This window comes from Ciconia boyciana, chromosome 11, assembly GCF_034638445.1.
Source record: "Ciconia boyciana chromosome 11, ASM3463844v1, whole genome shotgun sequence".
Taxonomy (NCBI): domain Eukaryota; kingdom Metazoa; phylum Chordata; class Aves; order Ciconiiformes; family Ciconiidae; genus Ciconia; species Ciconia boyciana.
The window spans coordinates 8964730-8980090 of NC_132944.1; positions in this window are offsets into that span (position 1 = coordinate 8964730).

Consider the following 15361-nt stretch of genomic DNA (forward strand, 5'->3'; position numbering starts at 1 on the left):
GGACCTGCCTCTCTGCTGCCGGAGCATCCGCATCCCAGCCGGCATCGCAGAGTCCTGAGCACAAACCCTGCAGGGATCCAACTCGCTTTGCTGCAGCTTTTACTATCAAAACATTGTGATGTATTTAAGGTTCTCCAAAGGGAAGCGTATCCCTGCTGTAGGAACAAAAATGTTTTAATGGTTTTGTTTTTTCTCCATAGAAAAAAGTCAATCTCCCGAGCCTCCCCAGTGTTGGCAGAAGCTGTCATCTCGATACCCAGCCGATGTGCTGGCTTGTTGACTTGATCCCGGCTAAGGAACCGACCCGGTCCTGGTGAGGAGGCTCCATCCACCAGCGTGCCAGGACCACCCCCCACCCCCAGCAGACAGTTTTTGGGATGGTTTTTGTGCAGGCCTCCCCGTTCCTCCTTGACTCGTCCACAAACAGCCTGACCTCCCGATGAACAGAGCCGGCAGGTGAGCGGTCGCAGCTCTTCTGGGGAGGTTTCCACTGAACCTCTCCGCAGCAGGTGATGCAGGGTGAAGCGGTAGCCGTGGCTTCCTACAGAAACAGGGGGCACTCGCTGCTGTTTGCAGACTGGTGCTAAAGTAGGAAGATTAATTGTGAGCATGAAAAATGCTGGGGAGCGGCTCCAAACCAACGGAGAACATTGAAGAAAGTTACTTATTTTGGAAAAAAAAAAAGGAAAAAAAAGAAAAAGGATGATAACAAAAATACTTCACAGATCAAAAGCTTCTTTCAGTAATTTTATACACGCGTGCACACACACACACACGCACACACACACACACACACACACACACAGAGGTGTTCAACTGATCACCCCACAGCAAACGAGCAGGGTCTGTCTTGTGCCAGAGACCACGCTCCCGGGTTTATTCAGGGAAAAGCGGGATGAACGTCTGTCTGCCAGGAAGGTCCAGTCTTCAGCTCGGTTAAATCATTTAGTGAAATATTTACTGACTGCCTTTAAAGTCCTGGATCTGTCTGTGACAAATGGCCAGTTTCTGCTGTGGGTCGTGCTCGCTCTTCACGGCACTGAGCCGGTCCCGGCAGCGTGCGTCCCCGGGCAGCGTTGGGCCCTGGGCTGGGGTGGCTCTGGCAGCCCCGCAGCAGCTGACTTTGCTCTGCAGCTCCCTCCGCAGCGAACCCCTGCAGCTGAGACCGGCCCCCCCGGGGAACGGGGCGATCAGCGCTGCAAAACCATGGAGGGTTTGCGCCTGTTGTAACTTACCGTACGGCAAGGGCCGGTGGGGGTTCCTCAGCTGAGGAATAACTTATTCTGCACGTAAAAGCTCATTCTGTACAAATAATGAAATGCCTTCAGCAGCTTGGGGATGTCCCCAGGGGGGGCTCTCCCCCACACCCCATGGGGTGCTCAGCCAAGCGTGGGACAGCATCGCATGCGGTGACAATGTGCTCGTCCCCAAATGTGCCCGTGTTTGATCTGATTCATGGGAAATCAGTGGAGTCTGAGTCCTGCCATGGAGCATTTTACCTTCTCCATGGTCTGACCTTCCTCTCAGGCGTGCTGAACTGAACGGAGAGCTGCTCAGCGAAGCGGGGGGTAAGCTGGCTCTTGCCGATAACTGGGTTTTATGTCAGTGACTGACTGTAGTTGAAGTGTAGGGGCTATTTATTGCAATATTCTTTACTTTTTTTCATCTTGCTGAAGAGAAAAATTATCCACAGAGCACCTAGCTACCTCCTTTGGCTGCAGCTGGTGCTGGCTCCCTGCAGGGAAGCGGTTCCCTCTGCCTGCCAGCGTTATAAAACCAGTATCACGAGGTTGGTTTGTATTTCCTAGGAGAGGAGCAGCCGGTGAACGCTGCCTGCTCCGCACACTGGAGTCGTTGAACGTGAGACACGACTTTGTGAAGGCTCAGTGGAGCTGGGGGGGGTTAATTACGACCCTGGGTACACCTCTATATTTTGGGAAGCAAACATCACTCACCCGTCCTGGACCCTGCCCAGAGGCGTGGTGTGAGCCCACCCGTGGGTGCTGGATGTACTCTGGTAGCTGACGGTGCAAAACCGTTCTCTGGTAGTTTTAGTCAATTGTAGTGCATTACACTGCAGCGTCAGTAGCTGCACGGGGAACAAATCAAAGCTCGAGTATCTGAAGCGCTGCAGGCTCGCCACGTTTCCATTCCGCTGCTGCGATGGCCTCCAGCAGCCGGGCGGCACTTGCCAGCCCCGGCGTGTGCCGGGCTGTCGGAGGGCGGAGGCGGTGGGGCGCGGGCGGGGGGCTCTGCCGGTGAAGGGGGCAGGGGCTGCAGCCCTGCCCGGGGAACCGCCAGGGGTTTCTGTCTCTTTTGCGAGCTTGCAGAAGGATCACATCATTCGGGGCCACCAAATCGTTGTGCCGCTTCAGTTAATTATTGTGATAAAATAAAAATAATTTCTCTTGCACATATTCCTTTAAACTTGTCTGTGTTAAATGTATTTAGTGAAATTAATGAGGATAAAAGGAAAAACATAACTTTTGAATCTTGAAATTTGTTTTTTTGGAAACACTTAGATTTTATTTGACTTGAAACTTTTTCGTGTCATGTTTTCTTAGAGCTTTGCATGAATTCCCCTGATTTCAACCAGAGTGTTTGTATTGAAAATTTGTCACACTCATTTTTTTTCAGTGAGGAATGACACCTGCCTTTTTTTTTTTTTGACAATTTGGTCCAAATATTATTTTCCATTGTCTGTCTCCAGCTGTCTGTTCCATGTCCTTGAATATTGATCTTTGGGGATACTGATCATCAGAACATGACAGTATTTCTGTGGTTTAACGTAAAGCTTCTCTTTTGCAAAGCAACTTCATAGGAAAAAGTTTGGACCATGGAGGACTGAGAACTAATATTGCTCTGTTAAATTAAGATAGGTCTGATTGGTTTTACCTTTACAACATCCCTGTGGTGCAGTCAAGTATTGTCATCCTCCTTACAGACAGAGGTTGGCATCTCGGCGAGATGACGTCCTTCGAACAGTTACAGAAGATGTAGCAGAGCTGGGGACAGAAAGTATTCTCTTGCAGATCCCAGGTGAGTGCCCTAGAAAGCTTTTCTCCTTTGGAAGTAGATGCTTAAGGCTTACATTCATCCATCAGCTTCTCTTTATAGTTTATTTCTGCTCTACATATTTCTGCGAATATGATGTTTTGATCTTTTTTTTAAGTCTCCTTTACGTTCTGGGATTATTTCCAAGTTGCTGTCTAATCAGATCTTTAAATTGTTTTTATTATATTAGCTGACAAATACAGACAAGCATGAAGGTTTGAGTTTTTTTAGAGTTTTAGTTTTTATAATTGTTTAGTGAAAGCTATAGAGTAATCTCCAAATTGTCTGAAGAATGAAATAAATGTTATTTTATGGGAATAACATTTAAAGGGGGATTAGAAGATTGAAGACAATTGAGAAAATGTTTTCAAATTACAACATACAGTCTCTGCACAAAGCACTATCAAATTTAGAGTTAGTTCATACAGCTTCGCTTACCTTCAATAACATTTTTCTTCCAAAAAAAAGAGAAAGCGAAGGCTTTGCAGCCGTTAGTGAGCGGCGGGCAGTGGCGGAGGGGAAGGGCAGCAGCTCAGAGCAGGGCAGCGGCCAGCTCCCGGTTGCTGCCGGTGCCTGTTTGCAGTGCAGGTGCCGGGGCTGGGGGCAGCTGGCGACAGCTGCTGAGCGTCTCCAGCCAGGATCTGCGCCCATGGCTTCGCCGGTGCCCGTGCTGGGGAACCAGAAGCGATTTCAGGGAGGGCGATGGCTTTTGTGCTGTGGCTGTGGGAAAAGCATGCTGCGTTCGGTTTGCACGGCTGCAAGATGGGACCCTGGAGAAATAAGTCCTTTCTGCTTAGTCCCATGTATTGTAAATGAATAAATGACATACTGTCCTGCTCCTGTTTTCTGTATTTCTTATCAGAATGGGCTCTTGAGATGCATCTCTGCAAGCTGACTCATGCTGGAACTTATTAAAACATCTCCTTTTGACTTCCATGCCTATGAAAACCAGAAGGCAAACAAATGGCTTGCGGGCAGCAGAGCAGAAATGATCAGCCTATACACAGGCAGTGTAATTCTCAGAGCCTTCCCCTGTCAGAGAAGGGGCCACGGGATGTATCCCACCATCCAGCAGCGTAAATCCATCTGTATGGAAGGGCCTCCATCTTCCCCCACCTCCTCAATGCTAACTTCAGCTAGTCTCTTTCCATTTGTCTTCAGCGGCTGCTGCCTGCCATCCCTCTGCCTTTATCCTATTAGACGTTTGCCAGAGAACTGTGATTTACTCCAAATTAAATTTTAGTAGTAAAAAGAATAGAGTCACTCTAATTGCTTTTTCCTTTGAAAGCGGGAGAGTGAGCAATATTGTTTACCAGGCTCCAGTTAATTTGGCTTTTAGCCTGTTTTGCATTTATTCACCTGCATTTCTTAACTATGTTGTTAACAATAGGTATGGATAGTGGAAGAAGTCATAAGTCTCGCTGCATACTATTAAGCTGAGGAAAACCCTGTGAACCGGCAGCATTGGCTGGGACGATCTGAAGCGTTGCCTGACTCGACACAACCCCCCGCACACCAGGTCCCCCACCGCGCCGCTTCCATGCACCCTTAGCACGTGCTGGTCTTTGTGTGAGTGCTGTTGCTGAGCCAAGGGGCTTAAATCACAGTGCTGTAGCCTGGGCTGAAAACCCTCCTGTCGGGAGTGGGGACGGGAAAGAGACTTTCAGCATTTTCTGGAACAGCTTAAAGAGATGAGGTTTCCATAAAATCGGTCAAATCCACCATTTCTTCCTCGCAGTTATATGGAAAAAGAAAACATCAGTAAGCATTGCTAAGGAGGAGGAACCTGATTTCCCTTTTTTTTTTGTCTTAGTATCTCACTTCTCCAGAAGAGACTTTCAGTACGATAACAAAGTGTTTTATAGCAAAGAATGTTTTCTGACTACTACCAGTGAGCTGATGTATGGAAAAAGAAGTGCCAGTAGTGAGGCTGAATAGCGACAATAAATTATGCAATCTAGAAAACATGTCAGCCACTGAGCGTGCGGGATGTCTGACGCATGGAAAATCTCATTACTGAGCCGGGGAGAGCAGCCAGGTGCCGTTTTATTCAAAATACAAATGTGCAAATTAGCCATGATGAAAGGCCAAGCTGTCAGAAACACGAGCTGTTTACGTGTCATTGCAAATGTGAAGGTAGAGCCCATTTCATCATAAAAGGTGTCACATGCCAGGGATTTGTACTTGAAGACGGTCTTGCTTTCCCAATGGGAAACTCAGGCTTGTGTCTGTGACATCCGAGAGTGCGGGGCTTGGGTCTGAACCCCTCTGAGCGCAGTCAGCCCTCTGCAGAGCCGGGCTGGGGGGAGCCACGGGGGCCAACAGCAACACAAATGGTTTTGCTGCAAAAGATGATGCAGAAATGTTCCATACTGTGATGGTAATTCCTCTCCTCTGATGCTGGGGCTAACGGACTGTGGGAACCCACCTGTTTTGTCCTCATTTCTGTGGACTCTGGCATCTGCAGTGACCCTGGTATATTTAGAACCAGTTTCAAGTACTTACTGAAGAAATGTTAGAAAAAAACCCACATGTGGGTTTTCTGGGCGTGGTTCTTTTTAGCAAATAAGAACTTCACACAGAAACAGTTTTTATCCGCCCCAAGTTTGTTGTGAATTAATTTCAAATGACCCAGACAGCATTGGTTGGGAAAAAAATTATGAAATGGTCTGTGGGGATGATCTCAGCTGATGCAGTGTTTGAGGCTTCGCACGGGGTGCTCGGCTCCCTGCCCTGCCCTAGGGCTCCCGGGTCCTCCTCCCTCTCCTCCTCCTCCTCCTCTTCTTCCTCCTCCTTCCCTTCCCCGTGCCGTGCCTCGGGGCACCCACTGCTCCAAGGCGCTTCTCGGGCAGCAGAGCCTTCACCCACCCAGCATGTGCCCAGTGGGTTTGTCCACAGCAAAGCAACCCTCCCCAACCCTTTTTCTACTCCTGCTTTAAGACAGATTTGTGCCTCTCGCTCCTTTTTGTGCGTGTGGTTGTCTGGCAGTTGACCAGAGAAGAGCTTTGCGAATCCCAGTCGTCGCCACTCTTCCCGTTCATTCCAAGCCATTAAATGCTTGTACACCACTTTTAAGCCATCGCTCTATTTCTCCCCAGAATCAGCTGAATTTCAGAGCGGGGAGGAGGATGACTCCTGTATGAAGTTTTCATATGCAGTTAAATTCAGCAAGGAAGCCTCTCTATAAATGCAAATGCTATCCAGTGGTAACGCAGGAGTTACGTGCCGTTGGATCTGCTCTACAGGAAGGAGCTGAAGGGTTTCTTGGAGGCTGGCGCAGTTGTCTGTCATGGAGCAACCACAGGAATAGCTTTTCCTTTTAGTGAGAAGCTCTGAGCGATATGGAGGAAACTAGTTTAAGTAAAAAATGCGAATTTTCTTACCCCATATTTGTGTGGAGAAGGAAACACAGTTTAGCAGGTGCAAATTTATGGTGAAATTATTTAACAAACAAGAAAACTTGGGCACGACCTCGGTGACCATCTGCCACACTGAACTTCCACTGATTTACGCTTCCAATAGATTTTTAATTAATACCATTATCTTCTTTCTTTTTGCTTCAGTAATTATAAGCAGAGCATCAGCTGGCAGTGAGTATTGCAGAGTGCCACGACTGCGGGAGGAGCCGCACAGCCCAGCAAGTACAGCTCTGGGGTGGGGAACAAATGTGCAGTTTTGGGTTTAAGGATGAGAAAAGTAATAATGCAGAAAGAAATAATGCAGAAAGGGAATAATGAGAAAGAAATAATGCAAGCGCTAGCTGTGCTTAATGGCTGGCAACGATGGCGACAAGCTCTTTTTGCCTGTTAAATGATTTCTGGTGTCCCAGACAACATGGGACTGGAGGAGAAAACAGATGATTCTGGGACTGTATTGGAATTTGTACTGGGAGACTTCATTTAAAAGGATCTGGCTAGGGTTTTGATGGGAAAAGTGGTGACAAAGGCTCTTGCTCATCCAGTTGCCCAGAAGATGCAAAAATAAGCAGGGAATGAGTGCCTGTTTAGGGCACCATTAAAAAGTTTACAGTCTCTTTGCCAAAGCCTCCGAGGGACGACGCAATTCCCTTCACTTGTGCCTCTGACAGACTGGTGTCAAGCAGAGAAACTGGGATGGGAATCCGGTCTCGAGGAGCAGCTTCCAAGGAAAAGGAAATTTTGACCACAGCCGTGTGAAAGCTGGATGCCTGCAGCTTTTGTCGTGGTTTAGCTTCAGTTGGCAACTCAGCCCCACCGAGCCGCTCGCTCGCCCTCCCCCCCCCCGTGGGATGGGGGAGAGAATTGGAAGGGCAAAAGTAAGAAAACTCATGGGTTGAGATAAGAACAGTTAATAATTGGGAAAAATTTAAAAAAAAAAAAAGTAATGAAAAGGAAAACAACAAAAGAGAGAGCGAGAGAGGAACAAAACCCAGGGAAAAAACCCCAAGTGATCACCACCCGCTGACCGATGCCCAGCCCGTCCGCGAGCAGCGACCGCTGCCCCCGGCCAACTCCCCCAGTTTCTATACTGAGCATGGCACCATATGGTATGGAACAGCCCTTGGGCCAGTTTGGCTGTGCCGCCTCCCAGCTTCTTGTGCACCTGGCAGAGCATGGGGAGCTGAAAGGTCCTTGATCAATGTAAACACCACTTAGCAACAACTGAAACATCAGTGTGTTATCACATTATTCTCATACTAAACCCAAAACACAGCACTATACCAGCTACTAGAAAGAAAATGAACTCTATCCCAGCCAAAACCAGGACAGTGCCGCAAGGGACGGCACCCGTGGGGAGCACTGCGGGTGCTTGCTGCCACGTCCCGTCTCGCACGTGGCTTTCTGTGCACCAGGAAAGGGCACCGAAGGCGCCGTGTCGGGACGTGCAACAGGAGGTGCAGCAGGGAGCTCCCAGCCCCTCTGCTCATCCGCATGGCAGGATCGCCATTTCTAAATTACCTGCTGTAGCTGCATATACAGCAGCTGCTTTAAAGACTACTTAAAAATCAATTTTGTTTCTTTCATCTTCTCTGTTCATAACGCTTCCTGAGGCTCAGAAATATAAACTTCCTACAATGTCTCTTTTCTGTTTTTATTTAATCCTTTTTCTCTCAGGAAAGACCCGGCGATCCCGGGTTGAGGGGTGCCCTGTCGAACGGCTGGCTGGGCATGGGTGCCCTTGCAAGAGCAGAGCAGAAATACCAGGGTCACCCACGACTCTCGGTTAATAAATTTATCAATTTATTGTATTGTTATATAATATAACAATTTATGTAACATTTTTTATATGTAGGAAGAGTTTTTTCCTACAGTTGGAGAGCAGCACACAAAAACCAGGGGACAGCGACGTCAATTATAGCACTTCACAATTAGGTCATATGTTAGTATATGAATATATTTCCTGCTGCTTGTTAATTCATAGATAATTAATTAGCAGACATCTGATTAAACTGCAAATTAAAGAACGGCAAATATCACACCAGTTCACGTATCTTGATTTTTGCAGATAAAGCTGAATGAAAATTTTCAGTGAAATTTTTGGTGAGGAAGCGAGTATTAAACATCTTTTATGCTTTGTAGGAAAGGGGGTCACTCTCATTGGACACTGAATTCGAAAAACACTTTATTTTGAATTTATCAAAATGAAATGTACTCATTTTTTGTTGCGAGAGTAATTCCTTGCAAGACTGACTTACAGGAAGGGAAAGAGGCAAACCAGAAGCAGCAGTAGTAGAAGTGCTTTAAATTATTGTGGCAACGTCTGGTTAATCTGAACCAACCCTCTTTAAAAATTGTGGATTTCCCCCCCAGTTGTACATTTCAGTCCCATTGAATTTGGGTCTGGAAACAGTCTGGCAATCTCAGCTCTACCCTGGGTACGAAAAGAATTTTCTTTGCAGGCTGAGTTATTGATAGCTATTTATCAGCATCCAGAAAGCAGGCTCGCTTCTGCACTGCAAGTACCACAAAGTGGCTGGAGCTGGTTTTTCTGCAGGTGCTCTGGTTATAAATTGGTCTTTCTTTCCCTGTTTACTTTCACTGCTAATAAATAAATCCAGGCATAAAGAGGCTAAGTTGACCGGGAGCCAAAATTGCCTGTTCATAGTTCTCTTGTTCCAGCTATTCTACAACCCGTTTATTTGATGAGCAGCAGTTAACCCAGTAAAATGAAGAGAGAAACGCATTGTAGGTGACACATACAGCAGCATGAGGAGCAGCAAGAGTCTCTGCTGAGGCACAGTTAGCAAAGCCGTGATTCAGGGACATATCTCTTCAGCGGCTGCTGGAGACTCATCAGCATCTCGGCGAGACGATGCTGAAGGCGCTGGGGACCGCTGGTGTTCCCTAACGAGCAGGCTGGCTGGGCCAAACTGCTCCTGCTGGAGCGTGGGCTGGCCGGGGGGCGGGACGGATTCCTGCCCTCGGGGAGCTCCAGGCAGAAACTCCATAATCAGCCATAGGGCTTGATGGCAAAAATTGTGTTCCTAATTAAACCAAAGCTAGAAAGTGCTTGAGGGGGGCAGAGCCCAGTGAAAAGATATTCGCCCCCTCTTGCACTTCTTAGTAATTGACGGTGGGAAAATAAACAAAGGTATTGCGGAGCAGCAGCAGGTCTGGGGAACGATGTATTACTCAAAGCGGCCTTGCTGTCAACTCCTTCCTACGGTTTGACTCCTTTGACTGCCGCCCTATGTTCTTCAGACTGCCTTCAGGGAATGGGAAATATAAGCCAGAAAAGCTAGAGCAGCTTGTAAAAGATTTATGCAGAGTACTTTGCAGATCTGGGAGGACCTCTTGACTTTCAGTCCTCGCTTGTAGTGTCAGGTGCGTGGCTGCCGTTATTTCATCCATTTGGAGGTTTGCTAGATCAAGTTGGCTGGGCGATGAGCAGGGCTGGAGCTAGAGAGAATGCTGCCCTGGAAGAGTACAAGATAAATCTTGTAGAAACCGAAAAAGTTGATCAATTTGCTATATTACATTCCCAAAACAAGAGGTTTACTGTTAAGACAAAGATCTCTTGCTAAGGATGAAGAGATTTCTGACTTATGTGGGGAAATGGCAAAACAACCATTTTCCCCACTGCCGTAGCAAAGCAAGCTGTTCAGAGTTGCTGTGGTTAAACAGTCCAGAAGGATACGGCACAGAGCGCTGCCTTTTACGATTGTTGTTGAAACAACTCTTTTGGGGAACTTAACCTTTCCTTAATTCCACAAACACCTACTGAGCAGAAGAGATTGGGGACAGAGGTTTGTTTAGATTTCATTTAAAGGCTTTTCCTTTAAAAGTAATGTATTTTACTTCATGTATCTTTTGAAGTTTTTTAATTGCGTTAGAAGGTGGACTGCTTTGCCCATTGGACGCCGAAGGAAACCAGGACATGGACACACAACTCACGACCCTCAGCAAGTCAGTGAAATTAAAAGCAGCCTCATCCCGAGCCCCCTCTCCAGTTCCCTATCCCAGGAGCAATGCAGTCTTGCTCCCAGAACGGTGGCTCAGGGATGGTCTCCGTGCTGAGCATGTCCTGGCTGCATCGCTGAAGCGTGGGGTGCCGTGACCCTTCAGTAATGTCGGCTCATGAAAAAGGAGGTGGTGGGAAGGCAAGAGCCCACCCGAGGCTCTTCAGTCCTGGTGGAGGGACCCACCTTACCCCTCTCTGCGTGCTAATCGAGTGCATTATCCCAATTGTTCTTTCTTCCTAGATAAGCTCTTTTTAAGCAGGCACTGGCGATGCACCTGCATCCCTGGGTGTGAGCTCTGCAGCCCTTTGGCTTCTCCCTTCAGGTCCATACAGAATTACACAAAGCCCGTCCTGGCTACAGCCGGCACCTTCTGTGGAGCAGAAATCCCAGCTCCTGCTGAGGGCAAGTGCAGGAAATAAGATTCCCTCCCCCTCTGGGATATTCACCCAATACAGCATTTTAGGCATTGTCTTGTCTTCCTCCAGAGCATCTTATTTTGGCTACCGTAAGACTGAGCTAGATGAAATGCTGCTCTGCTCTGACACAATACTTGCCATATTTCCAAGGCAGAGGGGATGTTCTTGTGGTTGCTGTAAGTATTTAAAACATCGCTGCATGGTAGAGATTGATTTCCATGGGTCCTACCTTAGGGATTTATGGCATCTCCAGTAAATCTGACCCCTGGGCACAGTTCTCCCCTCCCTGTCACAGCATAACGCACCACTGCATTAGTTGCCTGCCCCTGCCCGGTGCTGCTGTCGGCGTCAGCGCGGGGACGCCCGCCCCTGGCCGGGGAGCACCCCAGGCACTGGAGATGGAGCAGGGGGAGCTCTGCTACCCCAGCACCCCAACGGCTGAGAACTGCGCAATGTCCAGGAACAGGGGAAGGCGTCAACGAAATGATAAATACAGCAGCAGAATAAACCGACCATAATCTTCAGCAAAAGAAAAAAGTCCCAGTGATGAGCATTTTGGTGGCAAATCGGCAGATGTATGGCACAAGAGGCTAGGAACAATTTGTATCCAAACTCTGCTCCCAAGCCCTTCAGCTGAAAAAGGCTAAATCTGTGCAGGAGAGCTGAAATACCACCTGAGAAACACTTCAATTAGGTCATTGACATTTTTGCCTTCATATTTCACCTATTTTACCCATTTTTCCTCTGCATGGGAATGCAAAATGTTGTTTCCTATTTGTTACCTACTCTCTGTTACCTTATTTGCAGCTCTCGCTGGGGGTCAATACAGAGCACTGAATGTTGTGCACACCCTGAGACACGGAATAACCGCACAGGAAATCACTAAAAGAAATTTAGCACTGGAAAGTAAAGTAATCCCATGCTGAGAAACAGAGGGTCTCAGCGCTGCCTTTCCTGGTGCTTGGATGCTAATTATGGGCTCTTTTTGCTGGTACTATTTCTCAAAAGCATGCAGCATCCTTGCGTTTTTATAAGTAGCTGAATTAATTTTGTTCAGCTTTTTTTTTTGGGGGGTGGGAAGGAATTGTACCCAGGCTGAGAACCAAGCAGCCAAACAGAGACTCTAAACCAAAAAGCTGGCAAAAGAATAAGCTGTTGGAGATGATCAAATAGAATGGAAAATATTACAGACCTACCCATGTGTCTAACTGTGCACAGCTTATCAGTTTGATAGCTTTTATATTGGAATAACTCAGAGCTAGTGAGATTACTCATGATTTTCATAGCATTTATTGGATCAGCATCAGTGTCCAAATGGGAGGTAGCTGCATGTGCTAGAATAACGGCTCTCTAACGTCAACAAGCATCTGCTGTGGCAGAAGACCAAAATCAGCAAAGGCTAATTCATCGATGGCTTATTATTTGAATTTGTGTCCCTGTCCCCAGTCAGGGCTGCGACGGGTTTGTCTGCTGCCTCCTCTCCCTGAGCTGCCTGTCAAGCAGTCACTGGCATTTCATGCTGCCCTTAGGTCAGGTCCAACTCGATCAGCATTGGTTTATTATGAAATGCCCAGAGTGATTTTACTCATCGTGTCTGTCTCAAAGCAGTTCAAGAGAAAGTTTAAATATTATTTCTGGCTCCTTCAGCCGCTAACTCTAACAGCTTTTTCATGGAAGTTTCCATGCTGCTCTGTAAAACTGTAAGATTTTTTTCCCACTGATTTACATTGGCCTAAAAACATTGAAGTAGACTAAAAAAAAAAGAAGGGATTTTGTTTGTGCTTTCGAGGCATTTCTGTGCGAAACGAGCAGATACTCATGGACCTGTGGCACAGATAAATAGCAGCAGAAGGGAGCTGACTGCAGTTTGGTGTGGTGTTACCTGCCAGTATAACCTCCGCCGGGGGTGATAAATACGTTTCAGCACACGGGCTGTGAACATTTTGAGTAATGAAAGGCTATCAGCATTTCCCTGTTGTCTTTTGTGCTTGGAAGGCAGCGACTGAAGCTCTCGGTATCGTTGGCTGCACTGCTGCGCACGAGGCTGCTGCACTTTGCTCACCAGGAAAACGGTAGTGGGGTGGTGGGACTGTCATTAAACTGGAGGCTTTTAACCAACAACTAATGACATAAGGAAAAAACCAGCACCTCTGAATCAGCCTCTGCTGTCTGTTGTCATTGAATCTCACAGTGATTTATACACGTTCAGAAAAATAACAGACATTGCAGGGCTGACCCAGCACCCCCTTACAGCACTCCGGTACTCCACCCCTGTGAAATCCTCCTCTGGCCGTGTTGATCCTGTGCCTGATTTTTCTCTGGCAGAGGAGTGGCAAGAGCAGGCGGGAAGAGAGCTCGGGCTCCAGCCCGTTCAGCCCCACCGCCACCTCCCAGGGATGTCTCTTCCACCCGAGAGGGATGGAGCAGAGCCTGCGGGGCCTCAGGGTGCTGCTCCCGTGTCCTCCACCCCACCCCGCTGCTGCACGCATGTGCATCTTCCCTGGCGGCACAATTAGTCTAATTGCAGAGATTGATTAAGACATAAAAGTTTAAGCCCAGGCTTTGAGGGGAAGGTACTCTTTGTCTCATGAAAGCTTATTTCATGCCTGCCGAGGTCTATTTTTGTAATGGCTCTTGGAAGAGCTCCTGATTTTCCTGTTCAGCAGACGCAGGCTTCCCTGTTTCATCAAAGCAAACATAAGAGTAGGCTGCAAACACCAGAGCCCAATTAACAGTGCATTTAAATCCCATTTGGTAATGGATGCTTGGCCTGATGAAGTTTGGGGAGGTTTGATGCTGTGCTGAGCTAAGCAGGATGTGCTCACCCAGTTCGAGGAGAAGACCGAGCGTGAGGGTCCTTGCTTGTGTAATGGCAGCTCCGGCAGGGACCGAGGATCTTCTGAGATAGCAGAGAGAGAGAAGGAGAGCCAGCGGGACTGCTGAACAGGCAGGGAGGGAGGGAAGGCCCAGGGTGGAAACGTGGACGGTCAGCAGACACGGCTGCTGTTGCTGCTGTCGGCAGAGCCATGGCAGGAGGCAGCAGGGCGGCAGCGGCGCTTCGGCTGTGCCCGCTGGCCTTGCTGAGGGCAGACCGGGGCGGGCAGAGGCGATGGCAGCCCAGCGGGCAGTAATGCCGAGAGAGGGTGAGGTTCTGCTAGTGCAGCCTACAGCCAGCTCAGACTGCCAACCGCACAGCTTTCATGCCTTCATCTCGCTCCTTCAGATACATCTAAACCATTGCACGCACTTCTCCCATGTGTGTGAAGGACGTTCTCACCAGCACGCTTACTCAAGGAAGGATCCTGTGGGTATTTACAGCAGCCGAGCAGCTTGCCTGAGCTCTCTCGTGGGTAGATCTGCTCCCCACTGCAGCTAAAGGAAAACAGGCTGCGGAAGCAAGAGCGAGCCTGGCAAGGCACATGGATTGCTGCGGCTCCTGACTTTTTCAAAGCCCTATCACAGATGGCTGCTCCCTTCCCCGATCTCCCAAGCTAGCACAGCGAGGCCGGCCCGAACATGCTGCCTGCTCCTGCTCAGTATGGGCTGGAAAAGACAGGATTTATCATTGCATTATGATTTAATTTGTTTGTTTGTCCTGCAAAGGAAAGGTGAGGTATAATTAAAAAGAACTTTCCTAGATTTTGGGCTTTTGTGTCCTATGCAGAGAAGGGATTGGGTGTGAGTGGCCTATGATATGGGTCTTAATCCAAATATATAACTTGCTCCTTACCTTGACTTTGAAGATCATATTTTTGACCTCTCAAAGAGATGTTACAGCAGTACAACAAATTTTATTCCTTTTGAAATTGAAAAATACACATCAGGAGAACTTTTCATGGGAGGGCAATGTATGAAATGTTGCGTAATGCAATGGTTTTGTTCTGGTTGCACGTTCAGGCATGGCAAAAATGGCAATATAAATTGTAAACACTAAAGCGGGCATTCACATTCACAGCTGTAGATGTTAAAAGCTTTACAGCAGTCGTGTGAAGCCCCTGATCAGCCTGATAAGGAAACCAAGGCACAGGAGCGGTCCTTGTTTGAAGTTGAACAAGTGGTCTTTAGAGCTAGGAATAGACCCAATCTCTCCAGACAGCCAATGCTGAACAGAGCCAGCGCTGTTATCTGCCAGGGAACAAGGAGCCGAGCAACAAACAACAGCAGTGATGCTTCAGCGGTGGCTGATGGGGTGCGAGCTTCGGGTCGCGTGTCGAGTGCATTGAAATAACGGGGGGAAGCAGAAGGTCCCGGTGTTGGCAGACGGAGCTGGGCCGGTGCGTGCGCAGGATGCCCCGCGCTGCCAGCCACCGGGGAGGGCCAGGAGATGCTAACGCAGCAGCGTGTCGGTTGCTGCGCCGGCCGCAGCTCACACGGCAGAGGAGGTTCATTGCTGTCAAGGGCACCACAGCAACCCTGAGGAAGGGAAAGAGGCTGTAAAGTGCACGAGTGT